This window comes from Triticum dicoccoides, chromosome 7B, assembly GCF_002162155.2.
Source record: "Triticum dicoccoides isolate Atlit2015 ecotype Zavitan chromosome 7B, WEW_v2.0, whole genome shotgun sequence".
In the NCBI taxonomy this organism is placed as follows: domain Eukaryota; kingdom Viridiplantae; phylum Streptophyta; class Magnoliopsida; order Poales; family Poaceae; genus Triticum; species Triticum dicoccoides.
In genome coordinates, this window is record NC_041393.1 from 776524453 (window position 1) to 776548503 (window position 24051).

A 24051-nucleotide genomic window follows, 5' to 3' on the forward strand; every position below is an offset into this window, starting at 1 on the left:
TGATAAGGTTTCTGCAGGGCAACAAAAATACAATCTTTTTTAGAAAAGGGGGAGATCCCCGGCCTCTGCATCAGAACGATGCATACGGCCAACAAAAATACAAAATGGTTACATGATACTTAGCAATATGCACTTGCAGGTACAGAATAGATCCGGTCATCATGCTGTATATATAGAAGGGCAGAATCAGAGTGTTCAAACAAATTAAGACAAAGCATGTGCGTATGTTTGATTATCTGTACCTTCAAATATGGTAGAGCTGCAAATATTTAAATCCAGCTTGCAGCTCTCTGCTCTCGTGTACAAAACGTACCATTTTCTTTGGTTGTCTCCATCACTGGCATATGCCTTGACATGCTCCATATGGCTGAACTTGTCCCACTCCGTGCCAGATTGTCCCGTGGCTACCGCAGAGAGCAACCATAGCCTGCAGAATAACTGCAAATGCCATCCCTTTATGTCTCGCATGTATTCTGGGAGTTTTTCCATGGTGTAATCCTTCAGGACCAGCCTCTCGAGTGAAGCGATATGCTCCAGCACCTTCAACTTTGGGCAGTTATCAATGGTAAGCTTCTGCAGATTGGGGAGATTGTTGATCCTCTCCAGGTCAGGGCATCCATTCACTGTAAGCTCAACAACAGAAGGAAAGCTCTCAATGTAGCTGAGCTGCTTGACATGATCCAGAAACAATATTTCCAAAGACCTTGCATTGGAGGCAAAGCCTGGAGGAACATGCCTCAGTCTGCATTTACTGAGCTCAATCCTTCTCAAACGTGGCATGATTGTACTTGCTCCTCCCACTCCCACTCCTCCCATTCCACCATGTCGTACAATTCCAATTCATTTAACCATGGAAATGAAGCTGCTGCCGCCTGCAAGAATCCAGTCCCAACATGTTTGATGCATGGAGCACGACGGACCTGTAGGAACTGGAGATTGGGGAGCTGGCACAACCCACTGGGAAGCTGTGTGCAACAAGCCAGATCATTGAAAAATATAGTATTCAAGTTGTTGAGGGGCACCATTGATGTGGACATCATCCAACTCGGGAGTTGCCGGCCAAAATACCCATTGATTTCAAGTTCTTCCACACCAAATGGAGGGCAAAGCATATCGAGAACCTTCTCAATTCGCTGTTGCTCTTCCTCTGAGAAATCTCCGAGTCTACTGGTGCAGTGCAGGAGTAGAATGATAAGATGCGTCTTCTTGTCGAGCCTAGCATTGGCAGCAAACGAGGCAGTAGATACATTCTCCAATTCAATTAATCCAAGACCTCTAAGTTGGGAAAGAGGCCCCAGCTCGTCCAAAATGCACCAATCACCATCCATGTGGGCTCGAAACATATTTAGTCTCCTCATATTTGTCAGACCACTGAACCCTCTAGGTACCATACTTGCTTGGGGAAGTGAAAGTAACCTCAGTTGGCCAAGCTTCACAATGCTGTCAAGAAGATTCACCAATTTTGTACATCCACCAAGGTCAAGGAATTGTAATAGTTTCATCTTACCAATGTTTTCTGGAAGTACAGATATATCAACATTTACTAGTGTTAGATATCTGAGGTGCTTAAGCTGATGCAACGATTCAACCAATGAAGCCATATCTGCAGATTCTATATGCAAAGTGCGCAAACTAGAAAAAGTAACAAATGAATCACCGGGCTTTGTCTTAATCTGGATAGTTGAGATCAATGTTCTCACTAATTGCTGCGTCTGTAGTGATTTCCAATCAAGTTCACCTGATTGTGATCGGTTAGTTTCTATGGACAATCGAAGAAACTTTTGTGAACCAAGTTTAGCAAGAATATCATTATCTCCGTCTTGAGCTATGAGTGCTTCATCTTTAGTCATATATTGAGCAAATGAGCGAACAACATCATGCATGTTGCAAACCCATAAATTAGCAAATGATTTATCTGGCTCTATCAGGTTCCTAGATACCAACTCCTTGTAGTAATTTATTCCCAATTCTTCCAAATCACTAGAATAAGTCCTTCGTTCATCCACATTGCAACAACTTGATCCATAGTAAATTCTCTACTTTTAGGAAGAAGAGAGTGGTAGAGAAAGCACTGCTTCAGGTAAGAAGGCATATATTCATAGCTTAAGTATACTGCATAGTTAAGCTCATCAGGCATTTTAGTTCTTGACCATTTGGAATCATCCAAAACATGTTGCCAGTCGCGACGTAGCCCTCCTCTTTCACGCAAGAGTCCTCCCATTACTTTGATGGCAAGTGGTAAATAACCACATTTTTGTATAATTTTGAGTCCAATATCCTTTAGCGTTTTTATGTGGCCTTCATTTATCTCACTTGAGAGTACCTACATCCATGCAATACAAGGGACCGCTACAATTAATTAACTATGTACCAAGCTCCTTTAAGGCACTCAAATTTACCTCCTAACAGACAAGAGTACTAATTGATTTATCTGTCCATTTATCAAGGTAGGTTTGACAATGTAAATATTCAAATCACAGAAGTACATTTGAAAAAAAAATGCATAAATGCATTTACCTATCTTGCTCCTACACATGAATATTTGCGATATGAATTCCATATATAAAATACATATTTTACACCATTGTTAGAAAAAGGCGTGAGCTCGAAGTGATAGCAAAATACCTAATGCTTAATGTGCGCATAATTGCACTTAAGCGTGTGATTTGGTCATAAAAGAGTAAGACAGTGGCCAAACACATAATCAACGCCTAGCACTTTTAAAACTTTACTTCATACCTAGAAAACAATTATTCCTTTCCTATTTTTCACAAAAATGAATGTATTGCTAGAAATATATTTTTGCAGTACTGTTATAGAAACTTGCACTCAGATATACTACAATAATATATTATTTATTATCTTCCTTATTTTACAGTCACGTGAAGTTATCCATCTCCCCATCACCAAAAATGCATAGTACGTACGAGATCAAACATTGTTGACAAAATTATGTAGTGATATATTTACTTGTTTAGCACAGTGCTTTGTTGGGACTAGCAAAGTAATATTAGCCCTCTGAAATTTTTGACAGCCTCTTAAGCCATTGAAACCAGACTGTTTAATTTGGAAGCATCCTAGCATTTCTCTAAAAGAACTACTTTATACTATTAAGATGTAAATGTAGATAGATTATTTGCTTGATAAAGATATTGATGTTTAATTGCATACAGACCTGCGTCTTGAGCAATAACCAAGCATCGTCAGGTGCTAATGTGTCGACGTGGTGGTATGGCCATATAGCTGACACCCCTCGGGCTACACCTTCATCTCTGGTGGTGATGAGGACGCGGCTGCCTGGAGCAGCACCATTGACTAACGGTGTTTTGAGCACATCTTCCCATGCTCTATAGTTCCAAACATCATCCATTATCAAGAAGGTCTTGTGGCCAATCAAGGCTTCCTTGAGGGTTCGTTGAAGCGTGGCCTTTGCATTTCCAACTGGCTGAGCGTCTCCTCTGACTTCAATGATGGCTCTTCTCAGCAGCTCAACCTCACTAAAGTTCTGGTTGACACTCAACCATATCTTTTTGCTGAAGTCACCTTGGATGGTCTCGTCATTAAAGACCTTCTGAGCGAGGGTGGTCTTGCCAATCCCACCAACACCTACGATAGCGACCACCATAATGTTGTTGCTGACCTCATTTCCAGAGCGTGTGATCTGGGCTACCAGTGCTCTTGTGTCTTCTTCGATCTTATCCCCAACCACACCCGACCTGTCAAGCTCCCCCGACGTCTCACGGCTGGGATTACCATGACGAGAGCTGCTATGTTCCTCGTAGGACGCAAGATTGATGAAGTTGAAAGCAGCGCTCCGCTCCTTGATGGAATCAAGCCTCTGGTTGAGCGCCTTGATGCAGGTGCCAATCTCACGAGCATGGAAGGGATTCCGCATACAGAAAAGCAAGGGGTTGCAACACCCTGCATCCGCAGAGGAAGACCCACGCTTCTCCATGGCCTTGAGCTGGCAGAGGTCAAGGGTGTCAGCAGCTTCATACATGGCGCGTTTGAGCTGCCCCACCCAGACATGGACGGTGTCGTCGGTGATGTTTCTCCTATCTGCGTCGGCAAGGAAGTTCTTGAGGTCATGAAGCCTGTCACCCAACTTGTCGATCTCGCCCGAGACGCCAAGCATCGTCCCCACCTCATCCTGTACCACCTGCTTGAGGTAGTCCCCGATGTAGGATGCAAACGCGTCCAACACCATCGCCATTGTTCAACTTGCTGGCCTTGTGCTGTGATTGCAATTAGAGGCAAGTAAGTTGAATTTTAAGTAGCAAGACAGAGACAAGGAAACAAAACTTGAACACTAACAAACTACCTCAAGGCTCGGGCGACAAGGTAATCAAAGAAAGATACAATACAAATTCAACTTGAACTACGTCACAGACCATTGAGATTGATGGGATGCGCTGCACGGCACAGCAGTCGGCGGCGACAAATATTAGCAGGGGTCGGCGGCAGAGGCCAAGGAGGGGAGGGATGTGGGAAGCAATGCCATCGGCTAACTGGTTGGCAGCCGGAGGTGGATAAAGTAAAGTAAAGCAGCGGTGGGGAGAAGCAAAGCAAAGCAAAACAAAAGCAAAGCAGCTTCTTTTCCTTTTTCCATGGACAAAGCAGGGTATGGAATTTTTACCTGATGCCTCAGACATATGCTTTTAATTTGCCTCGTGAGCACGCCAAATGACGCTCACCCTCTCTGCTTACTGTTTTCCCCAACTACTAGCGTGCGGTGTACTGATTTATGAAGGATAGACCACCGAAGCACTGCAGCTAGTGCAGTCTATAAAATGCACACACACATGCACGGGAGTGGAGTACTAACTGAGGCTGGATTGGAGCAGTGATACTGAAAATGGCAGCACCAGTCCTTTTATAGGACAGTTTAAACCGACTTACAAGCTCAAGTCGCTGCTTTAGCCTAATTTGCTAGAGAAGTCTACGAATATTGTCTTTGGAGCTCGGTTTTGAAAAATTCAAATTTCGTTAAATTTCATATTTTCTATGTTCCAAAACTTCTGGGAAAAAAACACAGATATACATGAAGGCATAGCACACATGTGTTCAAACTTTCAGTGCAAAATACGTTGACATGAGGTATGTGCAAAAAAAGACAAATCTGGGGCTTTTTAACACATGATACTATTCGTCTTCTCACGTCAAGAATTTGTCTATTTTTATACAGGTCGTATTTCAACGTTTTTCACCCTAAAATCTTACACACATGCATACAACGTCCTTGTTTACTTGCACAATTTCTTTCAGATTTTTTTGAAACTAAAAGGTTTGAATTTTGATTTGTTTCAAAAGAAGATCTTTAAGGAGGCCCAGAGCCAAACGTCCGTTCTTGAGAAGTATAGTACTTCTAAGTCGTGTTTGTTAGCCAACATGCAGCGTAGCCTCCTTCCTCCTACCGGCCTAGAAGTGTTGAGTTAAACTTTGTCTCGGATGATTTGCATACATGCATGCAACACCAATGGCAGTTACTTAGCCTAGAAGTGAAGACGGTAGAAGCTTCAGGTCGGCAAGTCGGTTTGAATAAAATACCGGTCGCCGACGCAGGGCTCCGGCGCCACCACAGAGCTCCCCCGTCCGGCTACTCCGCGGTGGCGCAATGGAGCGGGGTTCTGGCCGGACGGCTGGAGGCGGCGGCCAAGGTCCATGACGGGCCGGCGAAGTGGCTACCGATATGCTCTCCAAGTGTGAAGCTCCTCTCTGCTCTTTATCGTGTGATTTTTCTTCCTTTCTTTCTTTCTTTTGAGACAGATTCTACTGCGGCGGCCCACGAAATTGAGCCCAATGCGCCTTACTGGAAGCAGCCCATGAAGTTGAGGCCATGTGCGTCCTTCAAGCAAGCAACCTTTTTCCCTTTTGTTCTGAAAAAAAGCTCTACCCGCAGATTGTAATCGGATTCTAGTTGTTTAATAAAGCTCCCTAATTTCGACGAAAAGTAAATTCCCATGCCAGTTTAAACAAAATCGAATAATTAAAACTCTGTTTTCCTAAAAGTATATATTTTATTTAGGGCTCAAACTCTCTCAAGCATTCATTCTTAGTGTCACAGTAGCTACGCCATCCACCAGCGTGTTGCCTCCCGAGGCGGCAGCTGGGTCCTCCTCCGACGCTCCATCGCCGGGAGGTGCAGGTCTTCCTCTGGCGTGTCCTCCTCCGACGCTCTATCGCCGTAAGAGGCATAGTAGCTGGGTGCCCTCCGGTGACGAAGGCATGTTGCAGGAGGGAGAGCTAACGATGTAAATGGGCTGACCATTTTAGATAGCGAAACTACTACAACATCTTGTTTTGGGAACCACCCTGACCGTTAATGGAAAATTCTAGAAGGTTTTTTTTTTACCTTTTTTGTTTTATTGTTTGTCTATTTCAGTTTCTTTTATTTTCATTTCTATAATTTTAAATAACACAACTATTTTATAATTTCAAGAAAAATATTTTCAAAAAATGTTGGCAAATTTGGTAATATAGTCGCGTTGTCAGAAATATTTAAAAATTTGAAAAAAAATGTATTTGAAAAAATGTTTGCACTTGGCCCAGTTTTACCTCCCACGGGTGCTTTTGGGGTTTTTTTTTAGTTCAAGTGCTTTTGGGTACAAGTCAATCACTATGGATGAATCTATGATATGCAAAATGAAAAGAACGCATCCATCACTTGAACTATTGCCGCCGAAGAAGATTCTTTCTCGCCAAAAGAACATGTGGGCCGACCGAGACTAAACCAAATTAGCCATGTTGATATATACGACTTTGAGAAAACACATCTTTCCTCCACGCGCGGCAGACCCGCATGGAGCTACAGTGGCCGGGATTGGCAGAGTAGTTGGGTGCTCTCAGGTGGCGAAGGCATGTCGTTGTTTGAGAGCCAGCGATGTAAATGGGCCGATCCATTTTAGATTGGAAAACTATTACAACATCTGGTTTGGGAACCGTCCTGACCGGTATTGGAAACTTTGTAAAAGGTTTTTGACTTTTTTATGTTTTGAGTTTTGACGATTTATCTCGGATTTCTTCTATTTTGCTCTTTCTTTTTATAATTTTTAAAACACAAAATGTTTTATAATTTTCAAAAAAAATTGTTTTCAAAATATAGTTTTGCAAATTCCGAAATATGTTTGCAGATTCTTCCTTGACGTTGCAGACGCTCAAGGATCTAGAAACCACAATTAGTCTTCAGTCTCCATACACTATTCATCTTGGCAGGAGCTACCCTCCTCTCCTCTGCAACCACTTGGCAAGGTAGAAAACTAAGCTCTGCATTTCCTCCCTTACATCCGGGTGAAATGCCAAATCAGTTGATCTTCAACTCCATCGATATCTCAAAAATCATCTTTGTACTTCTTCACCAGATACAAGGTAATATCATCGGTGGTGCTTAAACTTGCCACCGATGTTCACTTTAGTGCTCGCTTTATAGGAGTATATATGTCTCTATGACCAGCGGGTCCCACATGTCAACACGAAGGGAAAATCCTAGTTAAAGATTGTAGTTCCTAGGATTCGAACTAGCGCTAGTGAACCAGCTACGCTAGCCACTCCACATATTATGATTTCTTGTTTTTTATGGATAAAATCCCAATCCATTGTAAAGAAGAAAAAACATACCAGTGTGGTTTAAGTGGGCTGCTGTCAGTGCGGCCCATATTAGCTTTCTTTAATTTTTCTACAAGCTGTAGAACATATGTAAATTATAACCATAGTAATAAAAATAATGTTCAACAATTAGCCTGTTATAAATATTATAAAAATAAACAATAACTTATTTGAAAAAATGTCAATAATTTTAAATAGTATTGACGTATTATTTATGAAAAAATAATATAAACTCAATTTTATTTCTAATTATAAAAATGTTTGTATAATTTAGAGTAAGACAAACATGTGTTATATTATAATTCATAAATATTAATTTACTTATACAAGGATTCTAATATTTATATGCGCATTTTAATAATTTATAATTTTGACGTTTAAGAATTATTTTTATAATCAAAAATATCTATAGTTACGCAAAATGTAAATTTGGAATGTTTTTATAAATATTTACATCTGACTAAAATTTAAATTATATATAAATTATGAATATTAAAAAATGATAATATTTGAAAAAAATCACATGAGAAATCTAAAATAAGTCATTTTGTTTCTACGTATAATATTTAGAACACATGTATACTTGAGAGAATAATATTACCATGACTATAGTCAATAAACCTTTAACCAACTTAAACACGTGACGTTTTGCCCACACATTGCTAACCGTTGTGTGGGATTAACTGTTTTCTGAATAAGTTAACACTATGATTCTAGTGACATCAGTAGCATATACAGAAGAACAAACTTTTTGTTTCCTTCTGAGATGACAGAACAAACTTTTGAGAGTAGGATGCAAGGAGGAGAATTTGGGAGTCACAACTCTTTTTTTGACAAAGGGTGGATTTTATTGACTCAAAATAAAGCATTAAGTGGATACAAACACAGCGAGTACACACCCGGCCTCTGCATAGTAAGGATGCACACAGCCAATACAACACGCAAAAAAACACGCCAGATGAACGAGGAAAAACATATACGACCAAAGCTACGCGTAGGTGAGGAAAAAAGACAGAAGCAATCAGATCCGCGATCGCAAACTATAAAAATGACCATATCCACACCAATCATCTAATGACACCACATAAACGACGAGATTCTTCAACTAAATGCCTTCAGAAAGGGAGCGACATAGAGTAGCAGGTGAACTGGATGCAACTGCTGCTTCCTTTTCTTCCTCTGCAGCCAAGCCAAGCGGGTGAAGTGAAATTAGCATGTTGATCTCAAATAGAGTAGCAGGGAATTGCAAAAGGAGAAATTAAGAGAGACAAAGCTAGAGTCAGAACAGACACAATAACAGCCGTGCTGATTTACCTCTAGATTCAATCAAGTGCTTGGCCAGTACGTCCCTCACCCTCACGGCGTCCTTGTCCACTAACTGTCGCACCTCCTCCTCCTCCTCCAGCCCTGCAATTTCCTCCTCCTCCTCCCTCTCCTCCATGTCTATCACTATATTATGTAGTATGCAGCACGCATAGATTGTTTTCAAAGGTGGACATGAACCAACTCCTCTGTCCAGGATCCTCCAATTGTCTTTCAACCTAGCGAGCGCAGCCAGGGTGAGGGTTGATGCTGAAGAATGTCTCCTGTTGAACTCGGCTTGATAAGGAGGAAAATCTGCAGCGTGGTCCTTGTCTTCCAGGTGATAAGGTGTGAGAAGCCATGAGAGGAGAGGGTATCCTGCATCACCAATCATGTATTCCCCAACATCCAAGCCATCTGATAAATTCAGCTTACTGCCATTCAACCCAGTACCCTCCTAGCATGACTTGAAGAGACTAACTCGTTTAAAACGCTCAACTGGTTAAACCTGACGGCCCCAACCAAATGTTTGTGAACCTCATATCTGGATCAACGACGGCTTGCATTAGCACGCTGTCGTTCTCCTCATGGTCACCACTTTGTGATCTAAATGTGATGTGAGCTGTTTGTACAATGCCACAACAGTCTGGCAAGCTGTGTATCTTGTCGAACTTGTGCTTCATCTTCTCCATTTGAGCGGAGCCAGGCCAGCTGATGTGGTGCAATGCTCACTCACACATAGCCTTAACAAACACCTGAGTTACCAGAGAGATAGTTGACTCATTCACACCAAGAGAGGATCCTACGTTAACCGTAGAGTCACCAAAGTTCAGCATTCTAAGAGCTACAGCTACCCTGTCTTGCAAAGACAACAATCTCCCATCAACAAAGGTGTGATCCCTTGCCAACATATCTTCGAAAAATGGGATCCTCGCCAAAATGCAAACGTGATTGAAGGTGCTTCTTCTTATTTTGTATAGAGAGTCAAATCCTTGTGCATCCACCATACAAGATGATTAGGTTTCTACAAGAAAAGGAAAACATAAAACTGGTTTGATTTTCTGTACCTTCAAATATGGTAGAGCTGCCAATATTTGAATTCAACTTGCAGTTGTCTCCTCTCGTGTACAAAACACACCATTTTCTTTGGTTGTCTCCATCACCTGCATATGCCTTGTCATGCTCCACTTGGCTGACCTTGTCCCACTCAGTACCAGATTGTCTCGCAGCTACCGCAGAGAGCAACCCATAGCCTGCAGAATAACTGCAAATGCTTTGCCTTTATGTCTCGCGTGTATTCTGGGAGATTTTCCATGGTGTAATCCTCCAGGAGCAGCCTCTCGAGTGAAGCCATATGCTCCAGCACCTTCAACTTTGGGCAGTTCTCGATGGTAAGCTTCTGCAGATTGGGGAGATTGGTGATCCTCTCCATGTCGGGGCATCCATCCACCGTAAGCTCAACAACAGAAGGAAAGATCTCAATGTAGCTGAGGTGCTTGACATGTTGTAGATTTAATATTTTCAAAGATCTTGCATTGGAGGCAAGGCCTGGAGGAACAGGCCTCAGTCTGCATTTACAGAGCACAAGTGTCTCCAAATGGCGCATGGCTTGTACTTTCTCCTCCCACTCCCACTCCTCCCATTCCACCATTCCGATGAAGATCAGTTTATTTAACCTCAGAAATGAAGCTGCTGCCACCTTCAAGAATCCAGTCCCTACATGTTTGATGCATGGAGCACAAGAGACCTGTAGGAACTGCAGATTGGGGAGCTGGCATAACCCATTGGGAAGTTGTGTGCAACAAGCCAGGTCTTTAAAAAATAAAACCTTCAAGTTGTTGAGGGACAACATTGATGTGGACATCATCCATCTCGGGAGTTCCTGGCCAAAATAGTCATTGATTTGAAGATTTTCTACACCAGGTGAAGGGCAGAGCTTATCAAGAACGTTCTCAATTCGTTGCTGCTCTTCTTCAGATAAACTTTCCTTCTCTTTGACCAACCCATCATCTCCCAGTTTACTGGTGCAGTACAGGTGTAGACCGATAAGATGCGTCTTCTCGCTGAGCCTAGCATTATCAGCATAGAGGCAGCAGACACATTCTCTAATTCAGTTAATCCAAGAAATCTGGGCTGGGAAAGAGGCCCCAACTCGTCCCAACTGCACCAATCACCATCCATGTGGGCTCGAAACATTCGTAGCATCCTCATATTTGTCAGACCACTAAACCCTCTAGGTACCGTACTTGCTTTGGGAAGTGAAAGTAACCTCAGCTGGCCAAGATTCACAAAGATATCAGGAAGATTCACCAATTCTGTACATCCACAAAGGTCAAGGAATTGCAATAGTTTCATCTTGCCAATGTTCCCTGGAAGTACAGATATGTCAGAATTTACTATTCTTAGATACCTCAGGTGCTTGAGCTCATGCAACGATTCAACCAATGAAGCTATATCTGCAGATTCTATATCCAGAGTCCGCAAACTAGAAAGAGTAACCAATGAATCACCAGGCTTCATCTTAATCTGGATAGTTGAGATCAATGTTCTCACTGATTGCTGCGCCTATAGAGATTTCCAAAGTTCACCTGATTGTGATCAGTTAGTTTCTATGGACAACCGAAGAAACTTTTCTAAACCAAGTTTAGCAAGGATATCATCATCTCCGTCTTGAGCTACGAGTGCTTCATCTTTAGTCATATACTTAGCAAATGAGCGAACAACATCATGCATGCTGCAAACCCATAGAGCAGCATACGATTTATCTGGCTCTATCAGGTTCCTAGATACCAACTCCTTGTAGTAATATCTTCCCAATTCTTCTACATCACCAGAGTTTCCATGAATAAATCCTTCGCTTATCCACATTGCCACGACTTGCTCCATATCAAAACATCTACTTTTAGAAAGAAATGAATAGTATAAAAAGCACTGCTTCAGATAAGAAGGCATATATTCATAGCTTAAGTACACTACGTGGTTGAGCTCATCGGGCATTTTAGTTGTTGACCATTTAGAATCATCCAAAACCTTCTGCCATTCACGATGTAGCCCCCTCTTTTACGCAAGAGTCCTCCCATCACTTTAATAGCAATTGGTAAACAACCACATTTCTCAATAATTTTCAGTCCGACATCCTTTAGCCTGTTGATGTGATCTTCATCTATCTCACTTGAGCATACCTATGAACATACAACACAAGGGACTCGGTTTACTATGTACCAAGATCCTCTAAGGCACTTAGTTTTACTTCCTCTGTAAACTAATATAGGATGTTTACAGAGGGGATGGCTCTTAAGAGGACTAGTTGATGTATCGGTCCATTTATCAAGGTATGATTGACTATGTAATAAATAATCAAAGTACAGGAAGTACATGCTAACAAGAAAGGTTATTAATCTATTTACTTAACTTTCTCCTACATAACGAAGATTTCTGCAGTGGCTTCCACATGTAACTTACATTATGCCTAGAAAACAATTTTTCTTTCCTTCTCTTTTTACAAGATGGAATATATCTCTCAAGCGTCTAAAATGCATAATACTGTGCCAAACATTAATTACTGAATTTGTGTGCAAATTTTCAAGCAAAATTACTACAACTTCTAGTCTAGTTGTTTTCGTGCTATATTCTTTTGTTGTATACTGGCAGGGGTTCACCGAAATTATTATTTTTCTTTCTTAAAATAACTTTACATTTATATTAGGTCCTATGACACTATTGAGTAGCTGAGCACTTAGATCTTCATCCCATATGTTGGAAAACGAGACTCTATATTCACAAAAGGTTACACTACACGAATATACAACCCATGTCTATTCACTCGTAGAAATGATACATATATAATTATCCAAATTTCTAATTACTTATCAAACTTGATCAAACAAAATCTAGGTGTCCTTGAATGTGTGTCAATAAGTGTGGTGGCATATATCCTTGTTTAGCACCATGCTTTGTTGGCACTTGCAAAGTAATCTTAGTCTTACAAAATTACTGACAACCTCTTACCTCCAAGAGGTAATAGTACATAGAAGTCACTAAATTACACGTAATAATGGCTCACTAATTTGGGAGCATCCTAAGATTTCTCTTAATTAACTACATAAAACTATCAATACGTAGACGGAGATAGATTATTCACTTCACTGAAAGATTAGTATTTAATTAACTACATACCTGCTTCTTGAGCAATGACCAAGCATCTTCAGGCGCTAATGTGGCGACATGGTGGTACGGCCAGATAGCTTTCACCCCTCGGGCAACACCTTTATCTCTGGTAGTGACAAGGACTCGGCTGCCTGAAGTAGCAGCATTGACTAAGGGTAATTTCAGCACGTCATCCCATGCTCTATGGTTCCATACATCATCCATTACCAGGAAGGCCTTTGGGTTAATCAATGTGTTCTTCAGGGTTTCGTGAAGGGTGGTCTTTGAAGTTTCAGGTGGTTGAGCATCTCCTCCGGCTTTGATAATGGCCCTTCTCAGCAGATGAACATCACTGAAGTTTTGGTTGACGCTCAACCATATCTTTCTGCTGAATTCACCTTGGATTGCCTCATCATTGAAAACCTTTTGGGCAAGGGTGGTCTTGCCAACCCCACCGACACCTACGATGGCGACCACCATGATGTCATCATTGACCTCCCTTGCCTTTTGCATAATCAGGGCCACAAGTGCTCTTGTATCTTCTTCAATCTTGTCCCCAACCAAACGTGACCGGTCAAAGTCCCCTACCGTCTCCCGGCTAGGATTACCCTTGCGAGAGATGTGCACATTGTTGCTGTGATCCTCATAGGACCCGAGATTGATGAACTTGAAAGCAGCGCTCCACTCCTTGATGGAGTCTAGCCTCTGGTTGAGCGCCTTGATGTGGGTGCCAATCTCACGAGCATGGAAGAGATTCCGCATGCAGAAGAGCAAGGGATTGCAACACCCTGCATCCACGGAGGATGGTCCACGCTCCATGGCTTTGAGCTGGCAGAGGTCGAGGATGTCAGCAGCTTCATACATGGCGCGCTTGAGCTGCCCTACCCAGACTTGGACAGTCTCGTCGGTATTGTTCCTCCTATCGGCGTCGGCAAGGAAGTTTTTGAGGTCCTGAAGCCTGTCACCCATCTTGTCGATCTCGCCGGAGACGCCCAACATTGTTCCCAGCTCTTCTTGTGCAGCCTGCTTGAGCAGATCCACCAAGTAGGATGAAAATGCATCCAACACCATCTCCATTGAGCTTGCTGGTCAAGTGAAATCTGCGAAGGAGAGATGAGGAAAACAAGCAAGAAACAATTAACTAGGTGCAGTTCATCAAAATAAACAAAAAAGTTTAGATATGTGTAAAGGAGTAAAGAAATTAAACTTGGGACTACTTGAGCAACCTTTAAGATGGATGGATGGAAGTTCTGCTCTGCTCTCAGATTCTTACCTTTCCTTTTCTACTTGACCAAACTTGGGACCTTTGGTTTTCAGTGCGCTGTTGCTTTACTTTTAGGCAGCATATTTGATTCTTACCTTTCCTTTTCTTTCTTTCTTTGCATACATTACAGGGCGTGTTAGGAGTAAATAGGATCAAGACTATTATATGCTACTGTACTTCCTTTCTACCTACCTAGGAGTGCAGTGCAGATACAGTTAGTTAATTACACAGATGCCAAGCCACCGCAGCAGTTAAGGTAAAGCATCCCATTCCCACCAGTGGAGAGAAGCAAAGCAAAGCAAAGCATACCCCACTCCCACCAGTCAAGAGAAGCAAAGCAAAGCATATCTCATTCCCAACAGTGGGGAGATGCAAGCAAAGTCCCATTCACATTCCCACCGGCCAAGAGAAGCAAAGGAAAGCATCATTCACATTACAATCGAGCACCATTTTCTGGGATGAGGGGGTGGTTAGGACTTCGGACAGGAAACATGAGAATCTCAAGACCTGTTAGCACTAATCTTGATGCGTGCGCTCGCGGCCGAGTCGTGCAGAGCTGGCCGTGTGGACGTTGGAGGTTGCGCAAGTGTTGCTGATGGTGAGCATGCAGGTAGGTCGCACAACGGCTGGGCATAAGCATCCATGAGTTTGTTAGCAGCCAAGTCCTGCGGCCGTTGTGGAGAGATTGCATGGGTGGTGTACGTGAGCCTGTATGCAGCTAGATTAGTTGTGTTCGTGGCCGATGTGGCCGGCTAGTGTGTGCGTGAGTCCGCATATAAAAAGAGGTGTGGTGCGGTGTAGAGCCATTTGTAGCCTGAGTAGAGATGTAGTCTTCAGGTGCGTGTGTGCACGCTCACCGTGTGGAGGAGTGAGTCTCCATGTAGTCTCTGTGTTTGTGTGTGTCATGTGTGCGAACTAGCAGAACGTCTTGCCCTCTCAGGCCGACGGGTTCGTGTTAAATAAATGGGGCGCACCTCCCATAACAGCGCATACATTCGGTTTAGATTACATGCTTGGAGATCAAGAAAGGAGGTAGAGATAAGAAGTTACATGAGATAAACATGATATTCTAAGAACCTAACTATCTCCTAAGGTGCGCCTGTCATGTAGATATCGACGTGTTTAACACCCTCCCTTAATCACAACTCCGTTAAGTTGAGATTATACTTGAAGTTTTCGAAGCTCTTGACAGGCAATGCCTTTGTGAATCCATCTACAATTTGATCACTGGAATGCACAAAACGAATGTCAAGTTGTTTGTGAGCCACCCTTTCTCTGACAAAATGAAAGTCTATCTCAATGTGTTTAGTCCTGGCTTGAAACACTGGGTTAGGTGAAAGGTAGGTGGCACCAACATTATCACACCACAAACATGGAGCTTGTTTACTCTTTATACCAAGTTCCTTGAGCATGGATTGAACCCATATGATTTCAGTTGTGGCATTTGCCAAGGCCTTATATTCTGCCTCTGTACCGGATCTGGAGACTGTAGCTTGCTTGCGAGCACACCACAATATTAAGTAGAGCGTCTGTCATCAAGACAGCCTGCCCAATCAGAATCAGAGAATGCACTGACAAGTGTAGAGGATGATTTGCTGAAATTAAGACCCAGACTTAATGTGTTTTTGACATATCGAACTATCCGTTTGGCAGCAGTTAGATGAACAATTGTAGGTGCATGAAGGAACTAACACACTTTGTTGACAGCAAAAGAGATATCAGGCCAAGTAAGAGTGAGATATTGAAGAGCTCCTACCAGGCTTCTGTATTTCGTGTTGTCCTCTTGAGTCAAGAGAGTTCCTTGTGTGAGAGATAATTTTTCAGAGCTGGACAGTGGAGTAGGTGTAGGTTTACAACCTTGTAGGCCAGCTTTTCTTACGAAGTCAACTGCATACTTTTCTTGAGAAAGATGAAGTCCATCTTTGTGCCTCTTTACCTCAATCCCAAGAAAATAATGCCAGTCTCCAAGATCCTTCAAGGCAAAGTCTGCACTTAAATCTGATGAGCTTGTCACAATAATATCATCAACATATATTAGAACAAATATGCATGTATTGGACTTGTTGTAGATAAACAGAGAGGTGTCAGACTTTGAAGGAACAAAACCAAGTGTTTGCATTTTGTGACAGAGACGGGAGTACCATGCTCTTGGTGCCTGTTTCAGGCCATAAAGTGCTTTGTCCAACTTGCAAATATGAGAGGGTGCACTTTTACTTATAAACCCAGGAGGTTGTTACATGTATACCTCCTCTTCCAGAACACCATTAAGAAACACATTATGTACATCAAGTTGTCTGAGACTCCATCCCCTGGAAACAACAATAGACAAAACAAGACAGATAGTGGCAGCTTTAACAACCGGACTAAACGTGTCCTCGTAATCTATGCCATACCGTTGTTTAATACCCTTTGCAACGAGCCTAGCTTTGTAGCGATCAATAGTTCCATCTGATTTACTTTTGATTCTGAATACCCACTTGCAATCAATTAAATTTTTACCTTGCTGCGGGGGAACTAAATGCGAACTTTTATTTTTCTTGAGTGCCATGTATTCTTCATTCATAGCATTTTCCCACCTTTCATCACCAAGTGCTTCCTCAAGTGTCTGTGCTTCACCTGGTTCACCTGTAGAACAAACCATACCATATTTGGTTATGTGTTTATAATTAACAGGACGTATTACCCCATGTTGTAGTCGTGTACGCCGTGATGGTGCAGTAGCGGGATCCCCAGCCACAGAGACTCCTGGGTCAGAAACTCCTGTAGCAGAATCTGCGCCCGCCGATCTTCTGTGACAGTTGGATCAGGTGCAACATCTTCGGTTTGCGCAGAAGATCCCGAGGCCTCATCATTGGCTGATGACAGCGAATCTGCCTCGAGTTAGGCGTCAGTCAGGCGCGTGGACGCGCTTGTGGGTGCGCTGGAGTCTATGCCAGACCCCGCGTCTGGCCTGGGCCCCGCACCAGGCTGGCGAGTCGGGTCGCGCCGCTTGTACGTGACCGGCTGGTTGCGGAATCGCGCGCCGTCCGGACGAGCTGCGTGTTGCCGCATGCCGGACGAGGGTTGGAACAGACAGGAGCTCGGGCCACCGCCATTGGAGGAGCGACGCGTGGCGCGCGCTGGGCTAGATGGAGCAACGCGGTCGGCTGGCGCTGTTGCTGGCGCGTCTGCCGGCACGGATTCCGAGGGGGATCGACTGGGCTGCTGCTGTAGAGCCAATCCCGAGGAGGATTTGCCTCCTAGATGCGGACACATGGGATATTGAATTGCCGGCGCATTTTTTTCACTGATTGATGTAGGGTCATCAATTGATGAGGATTTCACCATTGTTTTTGCTATCATCTCCTGTAGCATCATCAGAAAACTCATGCACACCATTAGTAGCAGAAATAGTCAACAATTGATCATCATAATTTGGACCCCCTTGATCAGTATTGGTGAGATGAGTGGGCAGAAGGAGAATTTCTTCTCGCAGGCGAGCAACGGCGTTTGGATGTAGGGTGGCGAATGGAAATTTTGTTTCGTCAAAGACTACGTCACGAGATATATAGACGCAGCCAGTGGATATATCTAAGCACTTGACACCTTTGTGTTGAGGGCTATACACTAGGAAAACACATTGCTTTGAGTGGAGCATGAGTTTTTGTTTGTTGTATGGGCGAAGATTGGGCCAACAAGCACACCCAAAAACGCGAAGAGATTTGTAGTCTGGTTTTCTGTGAAGAAGTCTCTCTACTGGAGTTTGATTGTTGATGACTCGACTAGGGAGCATATTTATAATGTGAACAACGGTAAGAAAGGCCTCATCCCAAAACTTGATAGGCATGGAGGCCCCTGCAAGGAGGGCTAGCCCAACCTCAACTATGTGCCTGTGCTTTCGTCCAACAGAGCCATTCTGGGCATGAGGGCATGCTACATGATGTGATATGCCAAGTGTTTGGAAGAAGGAGTTTAGTTTTTCATACTCCCCCTAGTCCGATTGGACTGCAATAATTTTGCTATCAAATTTTCATTCAACCAAGGCTTGAAAGTTTTGAAAAACTTGAAAGACATCGGATCTCTTTTTAAGAAGGTAAATCCATACAAATTTGCTATAGTCATCTATGAAGCTCACATAATACTCATTCTACCAACGGAATTGGGGGCAGGACCCCACACATCAGAGAAAATTAATTGAAGTGGTTTGGTAGAAACACTAGTAGATATTGGATATGGTAATTGATGACTTTTAGCACATTGACATGAATCACAAATAGTTTCGACATTTCGCTCACCAAAAAATGGGAGTTTATTTTTCCTAAGCAATCTTTCAACTAAAGAAAAGGCAGCATGCCCTAATCGATCGTGCCACCGTGTTGACGAGACTTTGACAACACCATGGGCTTGTTTATTGAGTCTCCTAAGCTCCAGAATCAACGGATAAAGCCCTCGAACACATCTACCTCGATAGAGAACCTTCTTCGTTACCTGGTCCTTGATCAAAAAGAAGTATGCATGAAATTCGAGGAAAACATGGTTATCAAGGGCAATTCTATGAACGGAGAGAAGACTTTTAGCAGCACTAGGGACATGCAGAATTTTCTTGAGATGAATTGAACGGTGAGGGGTACAAAAAATAGAATGACCAATGTGACAAATCTGCATACCTTCTCCACTTGCCGTGTGGATGTGATCTTTGCCACGGTACTTTTCTTTCATCGTGACCTTCTCAAGCTCATTGGTGATGTGATTGGTGGCGCCACTATCAACGTACCAATTTGTGTCGATGCTGTAGAATCCATCAGCCGCGGCAGCCACCTTTTCTTCATCTTGGGAGTCATCGTCATCTTCATCATAACAGTACCAGCAATCCTTCGCGTTATGCCCTAGATTACCACAAATCTGGCAGCGAGGTATCTCTGGTCGGTCCCGAGTTGGACCACCACCGCGACGACCGCGGGATGCGCCAGAGCAGCCGTTGCCGCCACCACTTTTGCCGCCACCACCATGTCCTCCAGATCGCCCCTTGGCGCGAGAAGATCCACGACCACATGATCCACCACGACCATGCACCGCGGCGTTGGCAGAGGATCGGAAGCCTCCGCTGCCCGAGTGATTGAACTGGGCCATGCGCTGGTCGAAGTTGCTGAGCATGGCGTAGAGCTCGTCGAGGGAGACTAGCATGACACGTGCGTCGAGGGCGGAGATGAGGGGCTGGTAGTTAACGTCGAGGCCGTGGATGATGTAGGAGATGAGCTCGTCGTCTTGGATGGCCTTCCCCGCAGCAGCAAGCTCGTCGGCGAGGCCACGGAGAGAGGTGAAGTAGGCGGCAACCGTCTGGTTGCCCTTTTGCACGTTAATGAGCGCCGTCCTGATGTTGTTTACACGGTTCATGGACTGCGAGGAAAACATACCTGCCACCGTGGTCCAGAGCGCGTGCGCCGTGGTGACCGTGGTCACCGCGATGAGTACCTCCTTGGAGAGGGTGCTGAGCAAGTAGCCCAGCACCTGCTGATCCTCCCGGACCCAGATTGGGTGGAGAGGGTTGGGCTCAGCGCTTTCTTTGCCATCCTTGTCCTTGGTGACATGAAGCCTGGCCGGCTCCGGCGTGGTGCCATCGACGTAACCAAAGACACCGGCGCCGCACAGATGGGGAGTGACCTGCATGCGCCAGAGCGCGTAGTTCGTGCGTGTTAGCTTCTCGGTGACCTGCCCATTGAGGGTAGGCTGGGAAGCGCCGGAGGAGGAGGAGGAGAAAGACATGGCTAGGCTCGTGTAGATGGGATCTCAGTAGATGGAAAGAGATGGGGCTCTGATACCATGTGCGAACTAGCGGAACGTCTTGCCCTCTCAGGCCGCCGGGTTCGTGTTAAATAGATGGGGCGCACCTCCCATAACAGCGCATACATTTGGTTTAGATTACATGATTGGAGATCAAGAAAGGAGGTAGAGATAAGAAGTTACATGAGATAAACATGATACTCTAACAACTTAACTATCTCCTAAGGTGTGCATGTCATGTAGATATCGATGTGTTTAACATCATGAATACAAAAAGAAGAAACAATGCCGTTCATGTGGTGTGGCGCCATTTGTGCGGCGGGGCGTTTGTCGCCAGAAACACTCGTGTGTCAAGTTTGTCTCATTCTGTCCAGCGTTTGTGTCACAGGAGGGCTGGTTCAGCGTGTGTCGCCGGAGGGCAGCCCCAACATGACCCATGGAACTTTATATGTGGGATTTGTGCTACTCTTTGCCAAGAATATGGGAAGCACGTGTCTCTTCTAATCTCGTCTTTTCTTCCAAATCAATAGGGCCAGTGAGATTTACCACAAAAAATTCTCATCTCTTGTGCTACAGAGAAATAAAAATATTCATCCACAAAAGTGTGAGTTTGGACCGTCAATTAATTTATCTGGCACCACCTAATTGAAATCGTCAAGTTCCTTAGCTCATGACTTTATCAGATAAGTCTGCTCAACTATGGAGCGGTCATCAGTCATCTTGTAGTAACGGTACTGCTCCATGGCATAAAGCTCAATTCCTATGCCAGAGACCCCAAACATGGCCTTGTACGCATCCCACATATCTTTACCAACCTCAGTTGTCATGAAGGGGTTGATAATCTTGTCACCAAGACGCTCTGGACAACACCTCTAACGAGGGTCACAATCCTCGACAACATGCTCGTATTTAGTTGTAAGCTCTCTCTGTCTTTCCCTTAGAGGCCTGAAAGTAGTTCAATGCGGTAAGCCAAAGAACCTATCCTCAGAAGCCAACTCTTGTAATTCACACCCTCAAACGCAGGAGGTTTGAGAGTTGTGGCGAAAATAAGTGGAGAAAATTGCCTACACATATCAAAATTTTGGATGGTTGGATAATTGAAAAAAATATAAATTAATCCAGAAATATGATAGACATATCATGATGAAACGATTAAACATGATGATTAAAACAATAAAAATACTAGACTTGTAATTGGGTATGTACGATAGAAGTACCAAGTCTAGATCAATTTATAGTACTAGATATCTAGAAAAACTCGCCAACATAAAAGGGATAAGAGAATGTACGGTGCGGCGGAAGAAGAAGTGTTTCCAGCTGCGGCACCATCACTGAGCGAGTTATGGAAGAGGTCATAAATGTTGGGGAAGTAGTCCTCATCATGTTCAACCACGCTAAATAAGTATGAGCAGTCGTGCAAGAGCGCTTTCCAAAAACCCCATATTACCATGTTGTCTCCGTCGGCCACAAAGAAGATATTCAAGGCGAATAAAGTTCCATACTTGCTACTCCTTGGTGACACCCGACAAGGATCCTACACAAATAAATTTAGTATGTCCTTTGGTTACCTTGCTCAAAATAAACTAGAGAAAGGACGAGAAATACATTGTCCATTACCTTCTCATGCCTCCTATGCATCCGAAAGAATAAACGGCACCTAGGTTGAAACCGATTATGTTCTCAAGCCTGTAAAGTTAGGGAGGACATGCAGAGTAAATAAAAATCTAAAAATTACAGTATGTACAAGTACTACATAGTTGGACACGTGAAAACTAGAAACTACAATATGGCTGTAAATATAAAAGCAATACTTGTATGTAGTGGAGTTCCATATGCGTACGGTCCCATCAAGTGAACCTGTAAATAGAACTGGAAGCTCCGGGTGAAAATTGACGACACTAATAGGGTCCGCGTGCCCTTCAAGTTTATCAACACATTCTTTCATTCCCAATTTCCATATCTGATTCAACAACAAGAACAACGAGAAAAGAGAGGATCAATGTTAATCATATCTATCGTGTATGGAAACTTCATAGCTAGCTAGAATTAATTGAATATATTCTTCAAGAGATGGCACCTCTGCAGTCTTGTCCTTACAGCCCACAATAAGATGCTCTCGGTTATTGCGTGTGAAGTAATCAACACAGAGCCCATTATCATCCAATTTCAATGTAATGATGTTACTGGTATCATCAGAACGAATACTCCAGATCTATCAATTATTATTGCTAGTTATCTTATGTGCGTATGAAAATAACGTCATCATTGAATTTAATGGAACATATATACATAAGAAGAATTGAACTACGAGCAAATTAACCTTGACTGTGCCATCCCATGAAGTACTAGCGAAACTGTCCTTGCTCTGTGGGTTAAAGGTTGCTTGTGTCACTTTGTCAGAGTGCCCGTCAAATATTCCAATGCATTCCCAGCCCTTGTCCCAGTCCCAAAGCTTAATCAGATGATCATCGTCCTCAGACGATGACGATAGCACAAATGGCTTCGTTGGATGCACAGCCAGGCTTGTGATGCAACCATCATGAGAATCAAAACTCTTGATGTGTAGGTTTTGGTCGTAGCTGTACACGTGGATGGCCCCATTGTAGTCACCGACGATGAGCAATTTCTCTCGTGTGATAAATTTAGCTGCATGAACTGCACGTCCAGAATATATATCTGATGTGTGAGTAGCAAACCTAAAGGAGAACAAATAATAAAGTTGGCCAGACACTATTTAAACGTGCTTGCCTGGTTCATATTCCACTAATTTAAGTGAGTTCATCATTGCCTACGGCCGGACAGATGAACATACATATGTAACTTGAGTCAGTTTTGATAATAATATATAGTAGTGCAGACACCAAATCAATTATATATTAGAAGTATTTTACGAGATCACCAGAAAAAAGATAAATACACTAGAAATCTCACAATAATCAGAAACATCCGACAATTGAAGCCGTGGACTCTTATTATAATACTCCCTCCGTTCGGAATTACTCGTCCAAGAAATGAATGTATCTAGAAATCTCACAATAATCAGAAACATCAGACAATTGAATCCGTGGACCCTTATTATAATAGATGTATCACGGGCATCAAATCTAATTTATCTAGGCGACTTTCATCTGGTGGACTATTTTGTACCACAGAACCAACAACGGATGCAATTCCTTCAACAACAACAAGAAACAATTCACGACTCCCTAAAACATTTGCATGAGATCATGTCTAGCATGACCCGGCCAATTGATTTTCCCATCGCATCCCTTTTCACAGTCATTTCCACCGCCAGTAAAAGCCATGACCGAAAGCAAGAGCATGTAGTTCTCCCGTCTTCTGTAGGACCAGGACATGGGTACGGAAAGTAACAGCCATGAGCGGGAGCATAGGCAGGTACCATGTGTTATGTTTAATCTTGCTGCCTTGTAATTTCCTGTTTTTCTGTCACGTTAAGTTTGGGTCAATAGGTGTGCACAACGCAGAGTTGTTGCGTGTGCTGTAACTTTCCTTTTCACCATTTGCATGTTGCAAATAATTAGGAATAGCCTCTCAACATTTCTCCTTGGGATGACACGGGCTAACATAATAGTGAGGATGCTTAACGATGTAACCGGCCACGATCCTTGATCTGTGGAGCCAAGAGAATAAGGAAGGAAAAACATCATGGTGTGGTCTTCTACCCAAAAGCCAGCCTTTATCTTGGTGTTTCTAGCCAGCCTTTATCATGTGTGGTCTTCTACCCAAAAGCACCAGCCAGAAGTGCACCCATCAGGCGAGGCGTGTCGGGTTCGAACCAATGGAAATACATCATGTCATCTGAACATGCTTTGCCAGAGGCCAGATATGTACCTTGCCATGGACAATGTTAACTTGAAGCTACACCAATCGACAGCCTATCCAGCCGACAGAAAGATATGTATGCTCGTCCAGTTAAAATCATGTACCCTTCATCATTCCCCTTAATTTTTTTTTGG

At 43.3% G+C, this 24051-nt stretch overlaps 3 pseudogenes; all 3 read right to left on the reverse strand.

The window, feature by feature from the left end:
• Nucleotides 1-55: 55 nt before the first annotated feature.
• Nucleotides 56-4226, reverse strand: LOC119339999 (annotated as a pseudogene).
• A 4481-nt stretch (nt 4227-8707) lies between these two features.
• Nucleotides 8708-14127, reverse strand: LOC119339808 (annotated as a pseudogene).
• A 6615-nt stretch (nt 14128-20742) lies between these two features.
• The window catches only part of LOC119339809, a 19327-nt pseudogene continuing 16018 nt past the window's right edge, over nt 20743-24051 (reverse strand).